Here is a 26,835-nt window from a genome sequence, read left to right on the forward strand (position 1 = left end):
TTCCCAGTTTTTAAAGGAATCCCACACTGTTCTCCATAGTGGCTATACCAGTTTGCATTCCCATCCACTGTGTAAGAGGGTTGCCCTTCCTCCACACCCTAACCAGCATTTGTTGTTTGTAGACTTTTTGATGGTGGCCATTCTGACTGCTGTCACCACGTTTTCTGTATCCATTCATCCCTTCATAGACACATGGTTGCTTACAACTTTTGGTTGAAGATGCAAAGTAAATTTCAGGTTAGTGTTACTCCTCCAATGTTGCATTTCAGAATCATTATCTATTCTAGATCATTTGCCTTACCACAGAAATTTTATCATCAATTAGTCTCTATGTACAATAAAGTCCTGCTGGAATTTCTGACTGGAATTGTATGAAATTGATGGATGTGTATGGGGACTACTGACATCCTAATTATATTGAATTTCTCAACCCATGAACACACCATGTGCCCCCAATTTGTTAGGTCTTATTTAAGGAACCACATTGCATTACCTTTTCTGGCATTGTTTATCAAATCTAATTCTCGTATATCAAATTCTGAAGATCTGAATCTAATGAAGATATGAAAATATTAGCAGTCAGACGTTCATCAGTAATGCTTTATTTCTTCTGTAGTTTTTACATTGCCCGTTTATTGTGTTTCTTATTTTTTCTGCTAATGTTCATGATTGTTTATTCCAAGGGTGATGGTATGGGTATTTTCTGGGGTAAATCGTAAGATGTTCAGCTGTGTTTTGGGATGGAGACTCTGAGGACAGGGGCACAGGGGAGAGAGAGCAGAGTAGGGGTGGGGGAGGTGAACGCGTGGGGGCAGGGACGGGGGGCTGCTAGTACAAGCGGAAACAGAAGTGAAGAGACGCAAGAAGAAGAGCTCCCCTTCTGCACCGTGTGTAGCTCTCTGTACATATACGCATAATGAAGTCTTTGAGTACTCATAGCAGCACTCTGAGGTAAGCATCTGTAATGCTATCATCCCTTTCGTCAGCTGAGGAGCAGAGACATGTAGATGTTAATGGGTGAATGCATCTGCACAAAGTCACCTAGCTGGCAAGAGCTGAGTCAGGTTGGTGCCCAGGCCAGAGAGAAACAGCCAGGTGTGGCATCTGACCGCAATCTGGAATACAGTGCAGTGTCTGGTGTACTCTGGATCAAAGGGCAGATCTACATGTCAATCCTCCTGAAACATTACTATGGATCTGTGTATGGATTGGACACAGTGTCTGCTAAGTGCGTGAAAGACCATGGGGTGTCATATCAACATGAACACATCACAGAGAACCATTACTAGTCCATACCGAGGTCTCAACAGTGTTTCCTCTGACCAACATTAGTGGAGCACCCTCATCATTATGGAAAGTAGCATAACCATAGTATAATATAATGATACATAGACAGAGCAACAGATACAGTATCAAGAAGACATTTCCTCCCCCATCTCGTAATTTTCTTAAATGCAGAGAACAAAACCTGGAAGGCAACAGACCACATACTAAGTTGTTTTCTCTGAAGTGTGATTTTCTAGATAAGTTCTAAATAACATTTTATTAGTATTCTAATTTGTTGTATCTTCATTGTTACATATGCAGTTTTTCTGTTATAATTGAAAAATGGACTTTCTGAAGACTCATTCTCCTCAGGTATCTTGAGGTTTCAGCATGAAAAAGTTGTGTTTGTATCCCTGCCTGGTGAAAACCCAATCGGCGCACTGAAGTCAGAAGTGATATCTTTGGTACAGCAGGTGGGGGGCTGTGGGGAGTAGAGAGGTCCTGATGGAAGGCTAGCTAAGCCTGCAAGCGTTGTGAGAAAGGTCAGTGACGCCATAGGCCCAAACCAGAAAACAGCTCACAGGTCCCAAGGAAGACACTGGTGTTCCGTCCACGGAAATGTCTGTGTTAGGACTTTCAGACCTTTGCTCCTTTGGCTCCCATGATGCAGTGGGGCAGCTTGTGGTGCTTATAACACAGTCCTGCTTTGAGCCAGGCTGTGGATCAGAGTCAGAGCCTCCCCAGCAGCATGGACCCCTTTGTGGGAGATCTGGAGTGCTTTTTGTGATGTCTGGGAGTCGACAGTTTCAGAAGAGAAAGGGGAAAGAAGATACATGGCGCAGGGCGTACATGCACCCACCCCGTGCATGTGGTGCTAGAGATGCAGGGGCAGCTTCTTAGAGGGACCAGGTGGGGATGAGCAGAGTTGGATTCGGTGACTCAGGAAGAAATGTGGAAGTGAATGTAAAGGGAGAAAACACATTGAGAGGGGTAAACAGCTCCAACTCCCATTTCTGTAGCAGGGTAGGTGCTCCATGACTGTTGTGAGAAGGCTCCCTGGTCTGAGCTCTGGGAGGGAGTGATGAGCATTCTAAGGACCCGCCATCAACCCTAAGCGGGGGGCGCTGAGTGTGTGAAGACATAAGTCTCAGTCTTCACCACTGACAGACACAGAAAGCTTCTTAGCCCCGCTGAGAGTGGGGTGGTGGCACCTTAGGGAAGCTCAAAGGGAAAGTGGTGGTGGTGGTTGTTCAGTCGCTCAGTCGTGTCCGACTATTTACGACCCCATTACCGACTATTTACGACCCCTGTGACCCCATGACACGCCAGGCTCCTCTGTCCTACACTATCTCCCTGAGTTTGATCAAATTAATGTCCATTGTGTTGGTGATGCTATCTAACCATCTCACCCTCTGTCTCCCCCTTCTCCTCCTGCCTTCCATCTTTTCCAGCACTAGGGTGTTTTCCAATGAGTCAGCTATTCTCATTAGGTGGCCAAAGTATTGCAGCTTCAGCATCAGTCCTTCCAGTGAGTATGCAGAGTATTCAGTATTCATTTCCTTTAGGATTGGCCGGGTTGTGCTCCTTACTGTCCGAGGGATTCTAAAAGGTCATCTCTCTAGCACCACAATTCGAAAGCATCACTCAGCCTTCCTAATGATCCGACTCACACATCTGTATACAACTACTGGAGAAACCATCGTTTTGACTCTGCAGACCTTTGTCAGCAAAGTGACGTCTCTGCTTTTAAATATGTGGTCTAGGTTCGTCATGGGTTTCCCCGGGGGCTCAGCGGTAGAGAATCTGTCTGCAGTGCAGGGGAATTAGGACACCTGGGTTCAATCCCTGGGTCGGGAAGTTTCCCTGGAGGAGGGCATGGCAATCCACTCCAGTATTCTCGCCTGGAGAATCCCCTGGACAGAGGAGCCTGGCGGGTCTTGGTCCATGGGGTCGTAAAGAGTATGCTGAGAGACATCACCTGCAAAACAGAATCTCTGGCCAATGGGCTGTCTCCCTAGCTTTACTCATCTCAAGTGAAATCTGTTCCCTGGGCTCAGAAGCCACGTGAGATAACGAAGGAAACTTGAGGCAGTGGTGCTTTAAGCAGCGATTTGGTGCGAGATCTTTATTCGTTTGGTCCAAGTGACTGCAGGGAATGAAATGGGGTAGGGTGATGAAGGAAATGAGATGGTGACTTTATTGCCCCAGCCACCTCCCTTCCCCCAGGTAGACGACTTAAGTAGGGCTGGCTGGTTTCAACGGCAAGTTTATAGGCTTACTTGTAACAACATCCTGTGTGTGGTATGAGCAACTTGGTGGGCAAATCAGACAGCATGGCCAAATACTCATTTCTCAGAGTGGATGGAGGGAGATGAGAGAAAAGAATGATGAACCATGGGTTAGTTGTGAGTCAGTTTCTAAAATCTCAGTATTTCTTCACAAGGTGTGTGTGTGTGAATTCTTTTCTTTATCTGAGAATTGGCTTTCTAGGTGAGGAAATATCATCGTGAGAGACTCCTTGTGACATGTGACAAGAGGGTGGGAGTGAATTGGGTTAAGGTCATTTTCCAAGTGTTTTCCAACATTTTCCAAAGGTTTTCCAACATTTTCCAAGTGTTTCACACAAAGTGTTTGTTTAAGGGGATAGCAGTGCCCTTAAAGAACTGAACTAAGTGGTTGAAATACAGGTTTCAGTTTCTGAAATGTGAAGAGACTCTGGGATGTGTGTTCATCCTAGCCAGTGGTCACAGGCAACTCTTAAAGTCATAGGACTTGAACTGTGTCTTCCTAATGTCTTTTGCTTTCTGCCCTTGAATGTGGTGGAGTCCTCAGTTCCGATACTAAAGTTCCTAAGTAACAGTTCTCTGAGAAATGTAGCTCTCTAGAAAAGAGCAGTGCCTGGGAAGCTGATCTAAAATTTTAATATAGCCTGTGATGTAATTTTTGTTAGCTTCACCCAAGATATGATCATTCAAAGAATCTAGAGAGATGCACCTACTTCGGTATCTACCATTGGATTTTTCAAATGAACACACAGTAAGATTGGCCCGGTTTTCTTTCTTATTATTTATCTATTTATTGTTGGCTGCACTGAGTCTTTGTTCCTGCACGAGGCTTTCTCTAGTTGTGGAGAAGGAGGACTACCCTTTAGTGGCGGTGCATGTGCTTCTCATTTCAGAGACTTCTCTTGTTGCGGAGAATGGAGTCTAGGCTCGAGGGCTTCAGTAGTCGAAGCAGGTGGGTTCAGTAGTTGTGACACACAGTATTAGTTGCCCTGTGGCACGTGGAATCTTCCTGGACTAGGGACTGAACGCCTGCCCCGTTGCATTGGCAGGTGGGTTCTGTTTTATTTTTTAATCATTAATTTATTTTAATCGGAGAAGAATTACTAAACCATATTGTGATGGCTTTTTGCCATATATCAACATGAATCAGCCGCAGGTATACATGTGTCCTCCCCTCCTGAACCCCCATCCCACCTCCCTCCCCACCCTATCCCTCTGGGTTGCCCCAGAGCACTGGCTTTGGGTGCCCTGCTTCATACATTGAACTCGCATTGGTGATCTGTTTTACATATGGGAATGTGTATGTTTCACTGCTCTTCTCTCAAATCATCCCACCGTCGCCTTCTCTCCCCGAGTCGAAAAGTAAGTTCTGTCCGTCTCTGTCTCCTTTGCTTCCCTGCATGTAGAATCGTTGCTACCGTCTTTCTAAATTCCATATATATGCATTAATATGAGTATTTGTCTTTCTCTTTCTGACTGACTTCTGTGTAACAGGCTCCAGGTTCATCCACCTCATTCGCACTGATCTGAATGCATTCTTTTTATAGCTGAGTAATATTCCATTGTGTATATGCACCACAACTTTCTTATCCATTCATCTGCTGATGGACATCTAGGTTCCTTCCATGTCGTAGCTGTTGTAAATAGTGCTGCTGTGAACATTGGGGTACATGTGTCTGTTCACTTCTGGTTTCCTCGAGGTGTATGCCCAGCAGTGGGATTGCTCGGTCCTGTGGCAGTTCTGTTCCCAGTGTTTTAAGGAATCACCACGCTGTTCTCCATAGTGGCTATATCAGTTTGCGTTCCCACCAACAGTGGAAGAAGGTTCCCTTTTCCCCACACCATCTCCAGCATTTATTGTTTATAGACTTTTTGATGATGGCCATTCTGACCTGTGTGAGATGATACCTCATTGTGGTTTTAATTTGCAGTTTTCTAATAATGAGTGATGTTGAGCATCTCTTCATGTGTTTGGTAGCCATCTCTATGTCTTTGGGTAAATGTCTGTTTAGATCTTCTGCCCCTTTTTGTGGGGTTGTTTGTTTTTCTGGTATTGAGCCACATGTGCTGCTTGTATATTTTGGAGATTCCTTCTTTGTCAGCTATTTCATTTGCTGTTATTTTCTCCCATTCTGAGGGCTGTCTTTTCACCTTGCTTACAGTTTCCTTCATTGTGCGAAAGCATTTAAGTTAAATTTGGTCTCTTTTGTTTATTTGTGTTTTTATTTCCATTACTCTGGGAGGTGGGCCATAGAGGATCTTGCTGTGATTTATGTCAGAGAGTGTTCTGCCTATGGTTTCCTCTTAAGAGTTTTATAGTTTTTGGTCTCACGTTTAGATCTTTAATCCATTTTGAGTTCATTTTTGTGTGTGGTGTTAGAAAGTGTTCCAGTTTCATTCTTTTACACGTAGTTGAGCATTTTCCCCAGCATCACGTGTTGAAGAGACTGTGTTTATGCCATTGTATATTTGTGCCTCCTTTGTCAAAGATAACCTGTTCATACGTGTGTGGATTTATCTCTGGGTTCTCTATTTTGTTCCATTGATCTATATTTCTGTCTTTCTGCCATACTGTCTTGATGACTGTCTTGATGACTGTAGCTTTGTAGTATGGTCTGTAGTGTAGTCTGAAGTCAGGAAAGTTGATTCCTCCAGGTCCATTCTTCTTTCTCAAGATTGCTTTGGGTATTCAGAGTCTTTAGTGTTTCCATTCAAACTGAGAAATTATTTGTTCTAGTTGTGTGAAAAATACCTTTGGTAGTTCGATCCGGATTGTGATGAATCTACAGATTGCTTTGGGTAGTAGAGTCATTTTCACTATGCTGACTCTTCCAATCCAAGAACATGGTACATTTCTCCATTTCTTTGTGTCATCTTTGATTTCTTTCATCAGTTTTTTTTTTTTATAGTTTTCTGTATACAGATCTCTTGTTTCTTTTGGTACATTTATTCCTAAGTATTTTATTCTTTTCATTGCAGTGGTGAATGGGATAGTTTCCTTAATTACTCTTTCTGATTTTTCCTTATTATTTTATAGGAGTGCAAGGGATTTCTGTGCATTCATTTTATATGGCAGGCACATTCTTTTTTTTTATTTTTTTATTTTTAATTTTTAAAATTTATTTACATTAGTTGGAGGCTAATTGCTTTACAATATTGCAGACATGTTCTTAACCACTGGACCACCAGGAAATTCCTGGCCTGCTTGTCCTTGCGTGTGCAGTTGTCTGGGCTCTGATCCACAGAGAGATTCCAGTGATCACCATCACGACCAGAACACAGGCCATGTCCGTCACCCCAAAAACACCCAAGTGCTGCCCTTTTTGGTTTCCTCTCCCACACCCCAATCCCTGTCACAAGGATCTGTCCTCCTTCACTACATTTTGTCCTTTGCAATTTTAAATTTCCTTATGTATTCTGAGTATAACACCTTTCTCAGATCTGTGATTCACGAACATCTTTCCCCTAATAACAAATAGCTTCCCTTTTCATTACAGGAGACATGAGTGATGAAATCTTCTTTTCCTCCCCACAGTCAGAGGCCAATGTGGTGTAGCCAGCAAGTGCCTGTGAGATTCTTCAGAAGTAAAAATGAATTTTGCTGTCTGTCAGTCAGTCTGTGCTCTCAGCTAGCCCCCAGAGCTGTATTTCTGCAGAAATCCACGAGTCTTCTGCAGACAGAGGCGCTTGAGAACAGGTATATTTATTGGAGTCTGAACTTGTGATCTCATCAGAGAGCTTCAGAGCTCAACCCATCTTGCAGGACTTGTCTCCCAAGGGAGCTTTTCTTCTTGAAACTCAGAGGCGTGAATTTAGTCAGTGTGGGCATGTTTAGCAGGGCGAACATGGCATTTCAAGGTTGTTCATCCTTTACCAGGTATCAGACCACATTCAATATATTTCTTTCTGTCACCTTATTTAATCCTCCTTCAAAGACCCATCATTTTGGAAGATTTCAATCCTAATTGATGAGGTGAGAAAGCAGAGGACAGAGAAGTCAGGGGGATCGCTCAGAGTCATATAGGCCGCCAGAGGAAAAGTGACCCACAAACCTTGGCATCCTCCATTCAGAGCCCCCACTCTTTATTTCTTCAGTACAGTTGCCATGCGTGCGTGCATGCCAAGTCACATCAGTCATGTCCAACTCTTTGCGACCACATACCTGTAGCCCGCCAGGCTCCTCTGTCCATGGGATTCTCCAGGCAAGAATACTGGAGTGGGTTGCCACGCCCTCCTCCAGGGGATCTTCCCGACCCAGGGATCCAACCCATGCCTCCTGCAGCTCCAGCAATGCAGGAGGATGCTTTACTGCTGAGCCACCGGGGAGGCCCAAAGTTGACATATGATATTATATTTGTTTCAAGTGCATAACAAAGTGATTCTATATTTTTAAACTTTATGAAATGAATTGCTATGATAATTTTGGTTACCATGTGTCGCCACACAGATTCATTATAAGATTATTGACTATATTCCCTGTATGTACATTTCATTCCCCTGACTTATTTTATAACTGGAAGTTTGTATCTCCTAACCCCTTCCCTGTTTTACACATCTCCCTACTCTTTCCTCCTCTGGTAACCACCAGTTTGTTCTCTGTGTCTCTGACTCTATTTCTGTCTTGTTTCCCATGCCTTCTTACCTATTTCTGAGGTTCCACATATAAATAAAACTGTGTGGTATTTGTCTTTCTCTGTGTGCCTAGTTTCACTTGGCATCATACCCTCTAGGTCCATCCATGTTGTCGACATTGACAAGATTTCACTTTTTTTTTTGCTGAGTAATATTCCACTGTGTGTGTGTACACCATTTCTTCCTTTTTGACTCATGTATCGATGGGCACTTAGGTTCCTTCCATATCTTGGATCCCCTTGGCTGTAAATAGCGCTGCAGTGGACAGAGGAGCACATATATCTTTGTGACAAGTGTTTCTTCTATTCTTGAAAAAAACACCAAGAAGTGTAACTGCGGGATCTCATGGTAGTTCTTGTTTTCAGTTTTTGAGGAAACCCTCATTGTCTCCATAGCGGCTGCACCAATATACATTTCCACCAACACCGCACGAGGGTTTCCTTTTGTCTACATCTTCACCAACATTTCTTACTTCTTGTCTTGTTTATAATAGCTACTTGACAGGTATGAGGAAGTACTTCACTGAGGTCTTGATTTTCAAATCCCTGATGAGGAGATGTTGAGCATCTCTTCATATGTCTATTAGCCATCTGTACCTCTTCTTTGCAGAAATGTCTATTCACTGCTTTGCCCCATCTTAAAATTGAGTTTTGGGTGTTTTCCCATTGCCAATACATTCTATGAGTCCTTTAGCTGTTTTGGATATCTATCTTTTTTCGGATGTGTATCACTTGCTCATATCTTCTCCCACTCAGCAAGTTGCCTTTTTCTTTTTTATTATTATTATTTTTTATTAGTTGGAGGCTAATTACTTCACAACATTTCAGTGGGTTTTGTTATACATTGATATGAATCAGCCATAGAGTTACACGTATTCCCCATCCCGATCCCCCCTCCCACCTCCCTCTCCACCCGATTCCTCTGGTTCTTCCCAGTGCACCAGGCCCGAGCACTTGTCTCATGCATCCCACCTGGGCTGGTGATCTGTTTCACCATAGATAATATACATGCTGTTCTTTCGAAACATCCCACCCTCACCTTCTCCCACAGAGTTCAAAAGTCTGTTCTGTACTTCTGTGTCTCTTTTTCTGTTTTGCATATAGGGTTATCATTACCATCTTTCTAAATTCCATATATATGTGTTAGTATGCTGTAATGTTCTTTATCTTTCTGGCTTCCTTCACTCTGTATAATGGGCTCCAGTTTCATCTATCTCATTAGAACTGATTCAAATGAATTCTTTTTAATGGCTGAGTAATATTCCATGGTGTATATATACCACAGCTTCCTTATCCATTCATCTGCTGATGGGCATCTAGGTTGCTTCCATGTCCTGGCTATTATAAACAGTGCTGCGATGAACATTGGGGTGCATGTGTCTCTTTCAGATCTGGTTTCCTCAGTGTGTATGCCCAGAAGTGGGATTGCTGGGTCATATGGCAGTTCTATTTCCAGTTTTTTAAGAAATCTCCACACTGTTTTCCATAGTGGCTGTACTAGTTTGCATTCCCACCAGCAAGTTGCCTTTTTCTTTTGTTGATGGTTTCCCTTGCGCTGTAAAAGCTTTTTAGTTTGATGAACTCCCATTTGATTATTTTTGCTTTTGTTGCTCTTGCCTGAGGAGACATGTCAAAAAACTATTGCTAAGACCTATGTCAAAGAGTGTCCTGGCTACGTCTTCTTCTAGGAGCTTTATGGTTTAAGGTCTATCAATTTTGTCTTTAATCTTCCCTTGTTGTTGTTGATTTCTGAATGTTGTGTAAGAAGGGGGTCCAGTTTTCCCATAACCATTTATTGAAAGACAGCATTTTGCCTGATGGATGTTTTTGGCTCCTTTGTCATAGACTAATAGGCCATATGAGCGCAGGTTTATTTCCGACAGAGCATCCCCAACTGTACCCTCTATAAAGGCTGGGGTGAAGTGAGAAGACCCGGTGACTTCAATGTCCATCCACAGCTGGTGGCACACCAAGTCTGGATAAGGTACGTCATTGATGCTAGCCACAATGCACTGGGGCAGGGATGGTCATCCCCACCTGGCACAAGTTCCCCAGGGTGGGATGTGATGGGCTCACTCCAGCAGCCAACCCATGTCGATCCCACCATCCACAGTCCCTCAATTAGCCAATCACGAAGGTTTTCACTGTTGATGTTACATCCCCTCCATGCCGTGCCAGGCTGGCTTTTCAGATGGGCGAGGTGAGGAGGAATTGCATAACCACTCCCTGCCTTTGAGAGTTGAGTCATTAAGCAGAGAGGAGATCTGACACCCTTAGATGTGGTGGCGAGTGTGTCACGGATCCCCTGTGAGGCTGCGTTGCTAGGAGATGAGAGGAGTGACGAGGATCAGGGTAGATGAAGTGGACATGGCGGGGGAGGGGACCGGGTACTCTGGGTCCTTGCTGTGCCAGTCCCGACTGCTGAATTACCCACAGACTGCAAGAGGGCACCCGGAGGATGCATGGGCGGCTGTAAATGAGGATATCAGCAGTGCCACCCCATCCCCACCTCAAAGTCTGTATCCCCAACCTGCCTATTGGGTGTTGGTGGTCTGGGGGTGACTTCTTAGACAGCATACTCTCCCCAGTTACAGAGTAGGAGCCAGAATCCTGTGATGTGCAGAGATGTCCAACACGTCAAATCCTAGACCAGAGACTGAGCCATAGGAACCAACCGGCCAGAGAATACTGGATGGGAGTTGGCTTAAATGCAGTGGCCAAATAACAAATCTGAATGTACCTATAGCAAGCAATGATATTGAACCATTCATTTAAACACCTTCCCATAAAGGGAAGTCCTGGGACTCCTGGTTTCATCAATGAAATCTATCAAATGTTTGAAGAAGAAATAGCATGCATGCTTCACAGATTCTTCCTGAATAGACAGGAGGGAGGAGGGAACTTTCCTAATTCATCCTGTGAGCACAGTATTACCCCACAACCAAAGCCAGACTTGACATCACCAGAAAGCTACAGATCCATATCTATCATGAATAGCGATGCATACACCCTCAACACAGTATCAGGAAACCAAATGGAGAAATATTTTGCAAAGGGCTGTGCAAGATTTTTCCCAGGATTGCAGTATTGGACCAACACTCAACTTCAGTTATGGGAAACAGCGTATTGATATAAGGAAGGACGGAAACCACCTGTCACCTTGACAGACAAAGAAAAAGCATTTGACACAGTTCAAGACCCGTTCATGACAAATAAGTCAATAACTAAATCAATAAACACGGTCAACCAGCTCAGGATAGAAGGGATCGTCGTCGTGGTGCTGAAGGACATCCCCGAGAACCATCCTGCTCTCGTCACGTCACATCCAGTAGTGTCTGAGTGAATGCTTGCCGCTTGAGATCCAGACCAAGGACAGGAGGTCTGCTTCAACCGCCTCTATTCCACACTGCCGGAAGGGTCTAGCCTGTGCACCGTGCAAAAGGAGAAATGACATCATTGGGAAATGAGAAGCGAAACCTATGTCCACACAAATACTTGTCCTTACAGGTCTTTCACAGCAGCACTGTTTCTAATTTCCAAATAGTGGAGCAGCCTAAAAGTCTGTCAGCTGGAGAGTGGTAAACAAAGTATGCTGTATGTAGCCATACAGAGGAATAGCATAGACGGATAAAAAGTGATGAACTTCTGCTTTCTGCTGCCACGTGGGTGAGCCTGCAAAGCATTATGCTAAGTGAAACAACCCAGACACAAAAGGCCACTTCCTGCAGGAGTCCGTTGATATGAAATGCCCAGAAAGGGCAAATCTACAGAGAGGGAAATCAGACGAGAGGATGCCTGGGCCTGCAGGTCCTGTTGGGGATCGACTGCTGACGGGTGCGCGGAACCTTTAGTGGCGCTGGCGGTGTTCCACACCTGCACTGTGGTGGGGGTTGCACCACTGTGTGAAGGTGCTAAACGTCACTGCCCTGGGAGTGATGGGTGTGATTTGTGGTACGTAATTATACCTCAGGAAAGCAGTTTAGGAAGGTAATGCAGATGTCCACGTGAGACATGTGGGAAAAGACATGCCATTGCTTTGTAACAACGAGGAGTGCCCCTGCTCCTTCCACATTCTGGGTCCGGCCTCCTCTACGTGTGCTAGATGCTCCCTCCAGAAACAGTCACTGTGCACGTCACGACAGAATCCCCAGGGAGCACACACGACTAGTGTGTCTCTGTGTTGATTCACAGGCGTCCGTTGTATGACCACAAATCAATGGCTCTGGACAGGCTCCCAGAACCCACCCTCCCTCTGAAATTGCACTTAGTTGTTTTCCCATTCTTCTCAAATCACTTGGACCCAGCTTCTGTTTCCCGGGTAATGGATCTCAGCCCTTAGGTCCAAACTCTGGTCACAGGAATACCTGTAGCCTGGTGTGAGGCCCCCTGCCTGTGCTCAGCAACAAGGAGGGATGCTCAGCAGAGCAGTAACCAAGACAACGCAACTCCATCCATCCTCCTTCTGCCACCAGGACTGAGGGGCATTCCCCCCCCCCTCCATCTGCCTGAGTGTCTCGTAAGGAAGAGGACTTGGGGTCATGACACACCACTGAGTCATTGAAATTGTTCTAAATATGGCTGTGAATAAATATGTCAAAAATCCCTCAGAAGGAAAGTTCCCTCCGAAGGGAATTTGTAATTACAAATTTTTTAAAAATTTCATTAGTAGCAAACATGGGTCTTCAGTTCAGGATTCTATTTAAAACCAGGACAGGTGAAGCATCATATGATTGTGCTTCTCAGTCTTAACAGTGCATCAAATCTCCCCTGCAGAGGCTTTAGAAGAGCTGATGCTAGCAGCACATCCCAGGAGAGTCTGAAGTAGTAGGGTTGGTGTGTGGCCCTGGCGTAAGCATTATCTGAAAAAGTTCTCTTACAGAAGCCGAGCTTGCAGCTGTGGAAACAGAACTCATTCTTACTGGAAGAAATCGAACATCGAAAACTTCCAACGCTCTATAAGCAAAGCAGGCTTTCATCATGACCCGCTATGCTTGACAGCCATCTTAGGCTGAAGAAAGGGATAACTTGCCCAAATAAATACTTGTTTGAAAACTAATCTTGTGCTTGCTCTGCTGGGTGTTCCTGAATCCAAAGTTTTACAGTTAAAACCCTGCTGTTGTTAGTGAAACTCAGTTTTTTTACTTCTTGTCAGGATCCCTTGTGCCTAGTTAGTTGAATACATTTCTGAAACACTGTGGAGATTACTTCATTGGACAGATCAAAAGAGTGCTTCAAAAAAAGAGTAAAGATGGCTGAGAATTGTAGCTGTTGATGTTGATGTGGAAGGATCGGCTGTCAGCGTATCTGCTGCCTGGGCTCACTTGCCGTTTTAAACTGTTTCCTGTGTTATCAAATTAACTCCCATGCTCAGATGAAGACCAAATAAGAACAGGATGTTTATTGGGAAAAATACAGTTAAGCAATCCCCTGTTTGATGCACACCCTTTTAAGACCCACCTCTCGAAGCGTTCTACTTTAGGAATCTCTTCTGGATATTCTTTGGCATGTTCCCCAATGATGGGCTTACACTGCTGTGTCCTGACTCACCGTCCTGTTAAAGACAGGGCTTTCAACCTCTCAGGTGGATTACAGTGGCCAGGTTCTCTCGGAGATCCAAAGGAGGGTGATGGCCTGTACTCAGGACACCTTCAGAGCGTGTCTGTAGGAACAGGGCCTCTGAGAGGAACGGATCCCCACCTGTGGCAACAGGAATATCTCGGGTCAGCCTTTTCCAGAGCAGCTCCAGGGATGTCATGGCTCGGTGAAGATCACACCCAGCAGCATGTCCGGGATTGTGGTTGAAGGAACTGGGTGGATGGCCGTGCCCATCCATGAGACACCCCAGGGAACATTGGGTTGGGGCTACTAGCAGGTCTGCAGGGCTTATGGGACATCTGAGTGCAGACAGCCCATACATCTCAGCCTGTGGGGGAAGTGGGGCCCAGTTGGGACGTCTTAGGTAGATCTGGTGATAGGAAAAGCCATCAGCATACAGAGGGATAACGGATGAAAACAAGCCAGATGGTTAAAAGCTCTGGGGGGTGCCGTGGTCACCCAAGGGTTATGTAAAGAACGGAAGAGCACAGGGCAGAGGTGGGAAACCAGAGGAAAGCAAAACCAAGATTTAGGAGGGGGTTAAAGTAAATGGACAGACAAGGAGTCTTAGAAGTAATGGACTGAGAGGGAGGAGGAAAGCCAGGATGCGCTTCTGTCAGAGACTCTGACCAAGGAAAGTGTTTTTGAAGACGGAATGTGTGTGTGGCCAATACACCACGGGGTACTACAGTTTGGCCCACGGAGGTCTTGGGATACATTAGCAAGGGGATGTTCTGTGGATGGGTAGTCAGAGGAGGAATCAAGAGGTAACCAGATAAGGATGCTCCTGGAGTCTGTACTTTCAAGAAGCATGGCTTGAAAGGAATCAAAGACGCAGCGTATTGGAAGTAGAGGTCTGTGTGCTTGCAGGGTATGCTATTTTCTGTTCTCCAAACCAAAGAGACCAGGATGCCAGTTCCAAAAGAATCATCAGGACTGTTGACTAGAAGACAGAATGGAGAATTGGAATGATCTTCACAGGTGAGTATTCACGTTGAGGTCAAGGGAGAGTGGTGGTTTCAAAGCAGCATTGGCGTTCCAGGAAGACCTTCCTCTCCCTCTTAGCCCCACTGTACCTCTGTGACCCATGGTCACAGGAAGATCAGGGTGGTGGTGGGGACATGGGTTGCTGAGATGACAGTCTCAATGTATGCGCCTCAGATTCCATGGACACTTTAGTGTATTTGTTCTCCCTGGATGATCTGATCTTCCTCATGAATGTTCACCCTTCATACTGGTTAGTAACCAGAAAACTCCTACTGAAGTTACTTCTAACATGGAAAGTGTGGTTGCATGCAACCTACTGAATATCCATAGATACAAATGCTCAGTCTATTGTGGTGAAAATGCTCTCTACTTCTTTCAGCCATGGAGCAGGGGTATGTGTCACTTACAAGGCTTGTGGTAATGTGGGAGTGGTCGTCTATAATACAGCATACCTTTGTTCCTCACAGTGGCCTCAGCGGTCCCTGAGGGAAAGATGACTGTCCTCTCCTGGCTCCAGCTGTTGATGCTGACCTGCACCACCCGTGGGTGGGGTGGTGAAACTTGCATTTCTGTCTCCCTCCTCTTGCTGTGGATCCAGTGCTCCCTGGCTGACTGAGCCTCAGCCACTCTGCTGGCATCTGCAGACCCCTCTGAATCTGGGTCTCATCGTCCAGCCCATCCCTGGGCAGGGATGTCCACTCCTCAGCCTCAATTGCAAGGTCTCCTAGCCCATTGCCTGCTTAGGTTTCGTCTGGATTCTGTCCCTTTCCACATTTCTCCCTCAGTTGATTCAGAGCCCTCCCTTGGATCTCACCTGCAGCAAAACAGGCACCAAGATCAGCTCCAGAAAACGAAATTCCTAAATGACAGCCACCCATCTGCCCAAAGACAACATTGGGTCATTGCGCAGTGTGCGCCCTGTGAGTCCCAAGTGTGAATGGGGTGGAATCCTCCTTTCCCTGGTCTTCCTCTTCATTTCTTGTCACACCTCCCTTGTCTGAACCCTCTCACCTCTGCCTGCCACTGCTTCTGTGGGCCGTTCCCCACTGTGAGTGGGATGCTCTTTTCTTTGGCTTGTCTTTCATTTGACCCAAGACTTCCCATACAATATCCAGGTCAAAGTGGGCATAGGCCAGAGTGGCCCGCCTGCTCCACGTCATCGGAGAGCTCGGCCACGAAGAGCCAGGAGGAAATGGGCGCTCGGCCCAGACACCCCTGGGGGCAGCGCTCTGGTCACCCGCGGTGGGGAGTGGGAACGCAGCTGCGCCCGGGGAAAACCCGGCCCAAGCTGTGGTGAAGGGCTGGCTGCCGGCAGAGGGCCTGGGAGGCCAGCCAAGCCTGCACCTGGAGCTTGTACCCTACAAAACACTCACTGCCTCTCTTCTGCCTGCTCAGACCCAGGCCTGAGAGGCAGGCATAGGCGGGGTGGGCCTCTCCAGCCGGAGGCTCTCCTGCATGTGCAGGAGGGGGTTCCCCATCGCTCTAGTCAGCCCAGCCACGACCCAGGTCTCTGCAGGGCTCTTGAGGCCCCGCAGGGATGTCTCACTGGCCCCAACACCCAGCGCCACTGACACGGCCACGGTCCGTCTTGCCGATCTGAACCATCCTTCCTCCTGGCCACGCGCTGGCACAGCCCCCCGCCGGTGACGGTGCCTGGGCCTCCTTTCCTGTGGCCCTTTTCTCCCAAGAGCCTTCACTTTACATTCTCCCTGGGCCGTGGAGGGGAGGGGTGCAGGTGACCCCAGGGCCGGGTGGGGGCGAGGAGGCATAGTCATTGCTCGGCAGCAGCTGGCACATGACCCCCACCCATCCCCGTGCCCACCCCAAGGCCCACACTCGCTCCTTGGTTTGGGGCCACTCTCCTGCCCTTCCTTCTCCACGGCCTGCTGGACCCACCAGCCTGTTTACATCCTTCCCACGGGGCTCTTGTGCAGAGCGGCAGGAGGGAACGCTTGTCCAGTGAGAAGACGCTTCTTACGCCAAGATGTGTGAGGGCCAGGAGATTTCCCGAGGGCAGAGGTGGTCTCCGACCATCCTAAGTGGTTTTGAGAGACTGAGATGCTCACAGAGATCCTGCCAGATTCCACGGTCAAGTTGCCCTATGGGTTATCCTGGGCTGGCCGCCAGCGCCTCGGGCCACCCTGCCCACAGGAAGCCAGCCCCTCGGGAAGTGCGGGGTGGGACTCTGAACATTACGCATGAACGGCTGTGGCCGGGAGGAACATTACGCATGAACAGCTGTGGCCGGGAGGTTCCCTTCCGTCTCCCCTGTCCCTCCAAGGCCTCTTACCCTGAGACAAGGCTCCCGGTGGGGATCCTCTAGCGTCTGCCCGGCTGTCTCCTCAGGCTCACCACCCATCCATCCCTGACCTGTAGATTTAGTCTGTAACAGCGGCTGTGGGCACAGAGCATGGTGGTCATTTATAAAAGCCTTGTCGTACTTTGTGGGTTGTTTTTTTTTTTTTATTGTTATTATTTAACTGCTGCTTGTCTGTCTGAAGTCTGTGGCCACAGGGGAGCGGGCTGGCGTCTGAGCCGTTTAGGGGAGCTGCCTCGGGCTGGGAGGGGGTAGTGGGCCGGCTGGAACACCGCGGTTTTCCTCGGGGACGAGAGCAGGCGGGTACCTCCTGGAGATGGACAGGCGGAGAGGACGGGGCCCTCCGAAGGGTCCTGAGCCCGAGTGGAAGAAGGACTCTGACATCCGTGCTCAGGGCGCGCGCCCACAGCGGAGGCGACTGTGATGTGTGAGTGGACGAGCTGAGGGCTTGTCCAGTTAAGGAAGCCCCTGACCTCCACGAGAGCAGGGCCCTGCTGGGATCGTTGGGTTAGAAGCGCCCCTGACGGGCGCTGGGCGGAAGCACCTGGCCAGTGACCCTCGGCGAGGCTGCACCGGCGGCCCTTGGCGGGTGCACGCGGACCACCTCGCTGACGTGCTCGCTGCCCCTCCTGGGCCCCGGGGGCTCTGCCATCTGCTGTCCCTGCTGGGCGGCCCCCGCGGCCTTACATAACACTTCCTGAGTGACTGCCTTCTGAGTCCTGGGGACAGGCTTCTCTCTCTCCCCCTCTTTCCTCTTTTGAATCCAAACAGCACATCCTGAGGCTGACAACCGGCGACAGTGCTGTCGCCCGCTGACAGGGCTGAGGCCCGGCGGCCCCCGGAGGGGGCGGCCTTGGTGGGGGGACCCCCGCTGCCCCAGGGCCAGGCCGGCCCCTCTGGGCTTCCAGGGAAGCTCCATCGGTTTTCAAAGGCATCAAACCACCCCCCCCCCTCCCGTGGGGCCTCCTGTCAGGGCCAAACCAGGGAAGGCTATTTGCTATTCTGGCGGACTGTTGTAATTTAAATGATTGTTTTAATAAAAATTCTCAACTGTAAAAAAATAAAACAAAGTGGGCATAGGGTAGAATGTGTACCTTGTCAAGTACAGTTAGGATACTTTGGTGTCACATAAGCCCCACACCCCTGAAATATAAAAACAGGGATAAAGAACACAAGAGTCAAAGATGCCAGAGATGTTGGCTAAGATGAGCACTGAAGAGTGTCTGCGGGATCAGGAAGAATGGATTTCAATGATGGACTTGGCAAGGCCAGTTACAGTGGAGTGACTGGGACAAAAGCTTCATGGAAGGGGGCTGAATAAAGAATACCTCAGCAGAATTTGAAGCAGTTTTGTTTTGAAGGGCAACGGGTGCTGTGCCAGTAGCTGCAGAAGATGGTGGTAGAAGAGGATGGGTTTCCCCCTGTGTTGTGGAATGCTGCGATGTAGAGGGAGCAGGTCCTGGTTCAGGCGAGAGGGGGTGATAACTGCAGGTTGGAAGTCCCTGGGAAGGTGCAAGGGATGGGATCCCAGGCAGAGGTGAGGGGCTGGGTGCAGTCAGGAGCACTCGGGCAGATGGGCAGCAGACTGCCAGGGCAGAAACATGCACTTTGGGATTGGGAGACTTTAGAAGTCCCACGGGATTGCTTCTTTCTTCTCCACGAACTATTTTCGGTTGGGGCTGGTGGTCATTGGGATCGAGAAAGGTTACTACTGTGTAGTGTAGTAGTGTAGGTAGGTGAGAGTGAAAAGAACAGTAGTTCTACTCTGGCCACGGGTTTAAGATAAGACACTTCTGTAAAGTTTGTAAAGCTGGGTGCTCAACGCTCAGGTGCTCAGACACAGGCAGGGAGTGAGTAGTCAGGAGTGTGCAGGGAGCACAGGAGGTGTGTTTGTGGGGGACAACTTAGAGCCCTGCCTCAGCGGATCGGATCAGGGCGGGGCCTGGCGGATGGTAATGGAAGGACGTGTGGTAGTGGAGGTGAGGGTTTCCAGGATGTTCTGGTATCCGTGCACTGGCCCTAGAGCTAGGGAGCTGGAGGACAGGACATCATGTTGAGGGGGATGAGAGGGAAGAAGGCTAGAAACAGCAGACCATGAGGGGCGCGGTCTTTCCTGATGCCCGGGGCCGGGGGCGGGGGCGGGGAGACCGTGGGCAGGGGGATGCTCGGGTAGGGAGGAGGGGAACATCGACGAGGACGGAGAGTCTCCGGGGTGACCGTGGGAGCCTCGTGGGCACTGAGGACGATCAGAAGAGTGAGGGCTGAGAGAACAGTGAGTATACCACGGGAGGAACATGTTCACAGGGCTAGGGTAGGCGGAAGGGGAAATACAGGGGACTTGTAGGGGTTCCGCACTTGTGGGGCTTCGGCAGTGGGAGACAGGACCCGGACATACACGGTCAGGTTCTTCAGTGAAGACTTTGAAACCGGGTCCAGGAGAAAACTTCCAACCAACCCCGGCCAGGACACTGGCACCGGCCTCACTGGGTTGTTCCGCGCATGCCCAGAACCAGCCAATGGGGGCGCAGCACCGCCCACCAAGCCCCGGATTTCTGAGACTCCCTGACTTCCTGCCCCTGTTTCCTTGGTTCCGCGAACCGCTGAAGTCCGCGGTCCACGGGTGGTTTGGCCGGGCCCCTTCGAGAGGTTGCCTTCCTTTCTCTGGTCCTGATGGGAATCCCCCTTAACTTCCGCATCCACGGTGTCCAGTCCTCTCCTCGAAAACCCAAGAAAAACGTTGGCTTTTCTTCCGGGCTTGTGGCGTTTTGGTTTCTGTGGTCGGCAGGTGGCAGTGTTGCTCCAAGTGTCACCATCCCGTTTCTCCCCCGCCCTTCGCGGTTGAAAAAAATGCCAGGAACCCTTTTGCCAGAAGAAGGAGCACATTGTTTTCTCTGCTTGAGCATGTTCGCGGGTTCAGACTGCATCTGAGCCCTTCAGAGAGCCCTTTGTGAAAACTTTGAACAAAGCCATTGACACTGAAAATTACAATAAAATAATATAAGCTGATATATTGAATAATGGTGGAGAGAGTGAGCTCCCTTGTCCCTCTTCTGATCCTAGAGGAAATGTAGTATTTAAATAGAACTTTATTATGACACTGAGTTTCGACTTGAAAATGTTTACGTGACGTGGAAATGAAAGTTGCTCAGTCCTGTCAGATTCTTTAAGACCCCTTGGACAATAGAAGGGGAAAGACTAGAGCTCTCTTAAAGAAAATTAAAGATACCAAGGGAACATTTCATGCAAAGATGGACTTGATAAAGGACAGGAATGGTAGGGCCCTAACAGAAGCAGAAGATGTTAAGAAGAGGTGGCAGGACTACACAGAAGAACTGTACAAAAAAGATCTTCACGATCTAGATAATCATGACGGTGTGATCACTCACCTAGAGCCAGACATCGTGGAATGTGAAGTCAAGTGGGCCTTAGGAAGCATCACTATGAACAAAGCTAGTGGAGGTGATGCAATGCCAGTTGAGCTATTTCAAACCCTGAAAGACGATGCTGTGAAAGTGCTGCACTCAATATGCCAGCAAATTTGGAAAACTCACCAGTGGCCACAGAGCTGGAAAAGGTCAGTTTTCATTCCAATCGCAAAGAAAGACAAGACCAAAAATGCTCAAACTACCACACAATTACACTCATCTCACACGCTAGTAAAGTGATGCTTAAAATTCTCCAAGCCATGGTTACGTGAACCGTGAACTTCTAGATGTTCAAGCTGGTTTTAGAAAAGGCAGAGGAACCAGAGATCAAATTGCCAACATCCGCTGGATATTCGAAAAAGCAAGAGCATTCCAAAAATAAAATCTCTCTCTACTTTATTGACTATGCCAAAGCCCTTGACTGTGTGGATCACAATAAACTGTGGAAAATTCTGAAAGAGATGGGAATACCAGGCCACCTTACCTGCCTCTTGAGAAACCTGTATGCAGTGCAGGAAGCAACAGTTAGAACTGGTCATGAAGAGCAGACTGCTTCCAAATAGGAAAAGGAATACGACAAGGCTGTATATTTTCACCCTGCTTATTTAACTTATAGGCAGAGTACATCATGAGAAATGCTGGGCCGGATGAAGCACAAACTGGAATCAAGATTGCCGGGAGAAATACCAATAATCTCAGATATGCAGATGACACCACCCTTATGGCAGAAAGTGAAGAAGAACTAAAGAGCCTCTTGGTGAAAGTGAAAGAGGAGAGTGAAAAAGTTGGCTTAAAGCTCACCCTTCAGAAAACTAAGATCATGGCATCTGGGCCCATCACTTCATGGCAAATAGATGGGGAAACAGTGGAAACAGTGGCCGATTTTATTTTGGGGGGGGGGTCTCGAAAATGACTGCCGTTGGTGATTGCAGCCATGCAATTAAAAGACGCTTACTCCTTGGAAGGAGACTTATGACCAAACTAGACTGCATGTTAAAAAGCAGAGACATTACATTGTCAACAAAGGTCCATCTAGTCAAGGCTATGGTTTCTCCAGTGGTCATGTATGGATGTGAGAGTTGGACTAGAAAGAAAGCTGAGCACTGAAAAATTGATGCTTTTGAACTGTGGTGTTGGAGAAGACTCTTGAGAGTCCCTTGGACTGCAAGGAGATCCAACCAGTCCCATCCTAAAGTGGATCAGTCCTGCGTGTTCACTGGAAGGACTGATGTTGTAGCTGAAACTCCAATATTTTGGCCATCTGATGCGAAGAGCTGGCTCACTGGAAAAGGCCCTGATGCTGGGAAAGATTGAGGGCAGGAGGAGAAGGGGACGACAGAGCATAAGATGGTTGGATGGCATCACCAACTCGATGGACATGGGCTTGGGTGCACTCCGGGAGTTGGTGATGGACAGGGAGGCCTGGCATGCTGCGGTTCCTGGGGTTGCAAAGAGTCAGACACGACTGAACGACTGAGCTGAACTAGACTGTGTAGGCTGCCCGGCTCCACTGCCCATGGGATTTTCCATTCAAGAACATTGGAGTGGGTTGCCATTTCCTTCTCCAGCGGATCTTCTGAACCCAGGGATTGAACCTGGGTGTCCTGCATTGCAGGCTGACTCCTTACTATCTGAGCCTCCTACAATAATAACATGACAGGGACAAGTGCCAAGCTAAGATCCTGCTGGCTCATTGATGCTGGACACCACCCAAGAAGCAGGTGGTATTACTGCCCTCATTTTTTGCCTTTGGGAACTGTAACCCACAGAAGAAGGGTCAGCTGTCCTGGTTCTCCGGGTTCCTCCAAGAGTGTCCCTCCGTCCAGGTCTCGATTCTGTCAGATTGTAGTCTGCACACTGGTTTGCAGGATGCTTTCCTATCCCCAATAGGGGAAGGAAATAAAATAATGGGAATGAGGGTAAAGTCAAAGTGTAGTCGCTCAGCCCTGTCTGACTCTTTGAGACGCCCTGGACTGTAGCCCGCCAGGCTCCTCTGTCCATGGGGATTCTCCAGGCAAGAAGAGTGGAGTGGGTTGCCTTTCCCTACTCCAGCGGATCTTCCCGATCCAGGTATTGACCCTGGGTCTCACAGGGATTGAACTGAGGTCTCCCGCATTGCTGGCAGATTCTTTACCATTGGAGCCGCCAGGGAAGCCCAAATGAATGTAAAATAGCCTGAAACTTTAAAAAATGTATAATAACATGGTTATTACAATAAGATGCTAAATGAAAACGGAGAGGACCACATAGAAAACGATTCATCCACTGTATCAGTATTGTGACACAACGCAATGATAAAGTAAAGCACCTGGGACAAATCAGGTACTTTTCATTGGGTCTACAGATGCATATTGAGAACAGACTGCTGGTCATTTCTTGGTTGATACTGCAAATCTGGTGTGAGGAAAACACAGCAAAAGATATAGCACCTGTCCTTAAACAGTTCTATTATATTTTCCCTTCAGGTAGGGGAATCAGAGATGAGAAATTTAGCTCTGGGGACTAGCTGACAACACAGACTGACAGACAGCAGAATTCATGTTCACTTCTGAAGACTCTCACGGGCACTTGCTGGCTACACAACATTGGGCTCTGAGTGTGGGGAGGAAAAGAAGTTTTCCTCAGTCCCATCTCCTGCAATGAAAAGACTCTCAAGAGTCTTCTCCAACACCACAGTTGAAAAGCATCAATACTTTGGCGCTCAGCTTTCTTTATCATGTCTGTACATGACTACTGGGAAAACCGTAGCTTTGACTTGACAGGCCTTTGTTGGCAAAACAATGCCTCTGCTTTTTAATATGCTTTCTAGGTTGGTCATAACTTTTCTCCCAGTAGACTTTAAGGGAATTGTATTACCCAGCATAACGGGGTTGTGGGCGGGGGGCAGTTTCTTCATGCAATCAGTTGAAAAGCTTAAGAGCATGGACGGAAGCTTCCTGTGCATGAAACAGGTTAGCCTCAAGAATACAGCCTGAGGAACTTTGCATGAGGCTCAAAGTTGCTGGCCTGTTCTGCAGATTTGGGCCTCTAGACTGCAACCTGGATTTCCAGCCAGCTGACTGATATCTAAGGATATCAGAACTGTCAGCACCCACGAGCCCATGATCCAATTCCCTAAAATAAGTCTCTCTCTATTGGCTGTGTTTCTCTGGAGAAGCCTGACTAATACACCCCCAATAGGGCACATCTTTCTCAATCCAATCCAAAGACTTTGACTGAGTCACTGTATCATCCCACACCAGATGCTGTGCATTAAAGAAGCTGATAGATAGAGGATACAGCCATTGGAGGGCCTTCCACCTGGCAGGTCATGGGTGCTAGGTGTTTTATATCTGTTATCTCCACTAGGTCTCCCAATAAACCTCACCAACAGGTAGAGTTATTGCCATTTTACAGATAAGGAATTTGAGGCTGAAGGAGAGTGACTGGGCTGGTAGGGCCTGCACTGGAACCCAGCTTGAGTGTAAACTGTGAACTGTGGGATGGAGGGAGGTGACATGGGGAGAGGAGTTTGGGCACAGGTCGCAGAGAGTTTCTATGCCAGAGGGGAGCAGGGAAACATCACACCCTTGTTATCAGTCCTGGGCATCCCCTTGCCATAGGAGCAGCCCCAATCCATCTGAAGCGAAAATTACCAGGAACAGCATCATGCACGCAAAAGAAGTCCGTGAGTGGTTTCCAGGTGGGAGAGGTGTAACAGAGAAGCCAGCCTCCTGGTGAGGGTTCATCTAGCTGTGAGGGAAAAGCTCGAGGACTGTGGCTGGAAGGAAGGAGCCTCTAGGGCTGGACACAGATGTCTAATGTGACCCTGAAGTGCTTTGTGAAGCTTGAAGGTAAGGCCTGACCTGTAATCTGCCCTGTGGCAACTCAGTAGTTGTTACACCAGGGAAGGTGCCAGCACATCTCTAATAACCCCATTCCATACTCACAAAAACAGCCTGCACAGATCAGGTCTTTATTCAGAATTATTCACCCATTTTCAGGTGAGGCTAGTATCGCACAGTGAGCCAATTTAATTTCTTAAGATGTGATGACAGCAAGTGGGAGAACTGGGTGCAAGGAAGGTTGTGAAGAATCAGAGGTAGTGTCCATACCCACACACTGTATTGTTTCCTCATAAAAGGGAGAAAAGGAAGAAAAGAAAAGGAGAAAATGAGGGAAAAAGAATAAAAGGAGACCCATGATGCTTACTGTATTGCAGCATCTACCCTGGACTGTGAGTAAAGGGAAAACTTCTCAAAGATGCTAATCAGAAAGGTAACTGACAATCACACAACATGGGGTCAGGAGACAGGACAGGCTCAGGCACAGTGTACATGTACACGGAGAGCAGTGAGAGGAGAAACGAGGGCACGGGGGAGGGCAAGGCGCAGAAGTAGCTATGGGAGCAAGAGGAAGACGAGGAGAGCAGAGTTGACAGAGCTCCTGTGGGCTTGCCCAAGGACGCTGATCAGCACCTTCAAACCGTCCATCTTGCGGATGGCAGCCTGAGTGGAAGTTCCACCTCTCACCCGTGAAATAAAGTAGCCCGGCTCTCCGAACTGGATTCATCCCACAAGTATCCCCCCAGCGCCCACCTGGTCATCAATGCCCTCAGCACAGTGCTGAAAGCAGCCATAGCCTAGGACAGAACTCAGTCTCAGGAGGTAAAGGACTGTCCGAGATATAGAATAAAGGGGAAGCCAAGTGGGAAGAGACGGACACTAGACACTCCTGTCCGAGTGGGGATAGAAGACAGGATGTCCCACACCCGCTCGAAGGAACAGAAATGTGAGCCTAGAATTTTCAGGGTTCACTCACTGGCAATTCAGTTGAGAAACAGCTGCTATGATGGTGATGCAGTAGGAAGGGGAAAGGCGAGTGTTGCTCTGCTACAATAAGGTTCTGGACAATGTGGGAATAAAAGACAGGAACAGCCCTGGACCTATGTAAACTGAGCCGAGAGGTTTGCTCTAGCCACTGTCTCCTGTGTGCTGTTTGCAGCAAACAAATCGACAGCGTATCAACAGCGGCACTGCTCTGTGTACCTCACCTTGCCATCACTCATAAGATGGTGATCGTGTTCTGAGCACCCGTGGGTCCCAGACTCCCAGACAGGTGCTTTCCAGACTTTGTGAGGACAGGAATGTTTCATGCAGCAAAAGGGTCCTCAAGGAGCTCACCGTGGGGTGGGCAGGGAGCCAGACTGAAGAGCATGGTGAAACAAGTGTGATGAGAGCCTTGGCCTCAGGAGCCAGCAGAGGCCGGGATCAGAGGGTCAGGAATGGGCTTACCTGGGGGTGGCATAGCATATAATATTGTCCACATTTGCAGACATGGGAACCGAGGATCAGAGAGGGTCAGCATCTTACTCAAGGTCACACTGCTTGGTAGTGGTGCTGACCATTTCTCACCTGTGTGGGTGAAAATGTGCAGGTTTCTGCACTATTCATTATACCACTCTCTCTCTCTCTCAATGTTGTCACCTGTTTTAGCTCACAATCACCACGTTACACATTCCCTTGGCTCTATGTCCTCACTTATTAGATAAATAATCTGCTGAGCAAAGTATAGATTTCCTGTTAGCACATCCAGTCTGTCCACTTTATAAACAAAATTTCCTTGCAGGGCACATTGGCCCCACCCATTCTGATGGTTTACACTGAGTCTGTATTGCACCCATATGCAGGTAAAGAAAATGGATCACTGGGATCTGTAGTTTTACTTACCTATTTCACAGAATCTCAAGCATAATTTGAAATGTAGCCAATATTCAATTAAAAACAGTAGAACAACCTCTTTCCTAAAATGACCACTCATGAAAGAGTTCATTCAATATCAGTACTTTCTAGACAGGAGACTAAACCCCTGGCAAAGGGAGTTGTGGAAATTCATTTCCTTAAGATATGGAAATCCTTTTTTAAAAAATACATTTTCACTATTGCTCGTTCACTGAGAGACTTAAGCAAGCAAAGCCACTTCACTTTTCTGTTTGTGACAAAACAAACAAGCAAAGCAACCCTAACACACAGGTGCATAGACTTATGTAATACATCCAATAAAGGTATGTCAAATATAAGGCAATTGTATTGGACATACAGGGGCTTCCCTTGTGGCTCAGTGGTAAAGAATTCACCTGCTAATGCAGGAGACTGGGGTTTGATCCCTGGGTCATGAAGATCCCATGGGAAATCCCATGGACAGAGAAACCTGGTGGGTACAGTCCATGGGATCACAAAAGAATGGGACACGACTTGGGGACTAATCAACAACAATCGAAATACAAATGGAAACCCCTCACTAATCATATATCCAAATTTCTGACCACAGCAGAGGTCTACTGTCCAGGA

The 26,835-nt window shown here is 47.7% G+C and overlaps 2 long non-coding RNA genes across 8 annotated transcripts in view; one reads left to right on the forward strand and one right to left on the reverse strand.

Annotated features, from left to right (window-relative positions):
• LOC122689036 overlaps positions 1-26,835 on the reverse strand; it is a 574,758-nt gene that overhangs the window by 26,324 nt on the left and 521,599 nt on the right. The window lies entirely within an intron of this gene.
• Positions 4,540-16,754, forward strand: LOC122689038. Of its 3 annotated transcripts, XR_006339698.1 has the most exons (5): positions 6,628-7,248; positions 10,028-10,166; positions 10,771-12,016; positions 14,648-14,758; positions 15,232-16,754. It is a non-coding gene; the product is annotated as an uncharacterized LOC122689038 (long non-coding RNA). The 3 variants fall into 3 exon arrangements; XR_006339699.1 differs by lacking the exons at positions 6,628-7,248; positions 10,771-12,016 and adding an exon at positions 4,540-4,600; XR_006339697.1 differs by lacking the exon at positions 10,771-12,016.

This window comes from Cervus elaphus, chromosome X (assembly GCF_910594005.1).
Source record: "Cervus elaphus chromosome X, mCerEla1.1, whole genome shotgun sequence".
Taxonomy (NCBI): domain Eukaryota; kingdom Metazoa; phylum Chordata; class Mammalia; order Artiodactyla; family Cervidae; genus Cervus; species Cervus elaphus.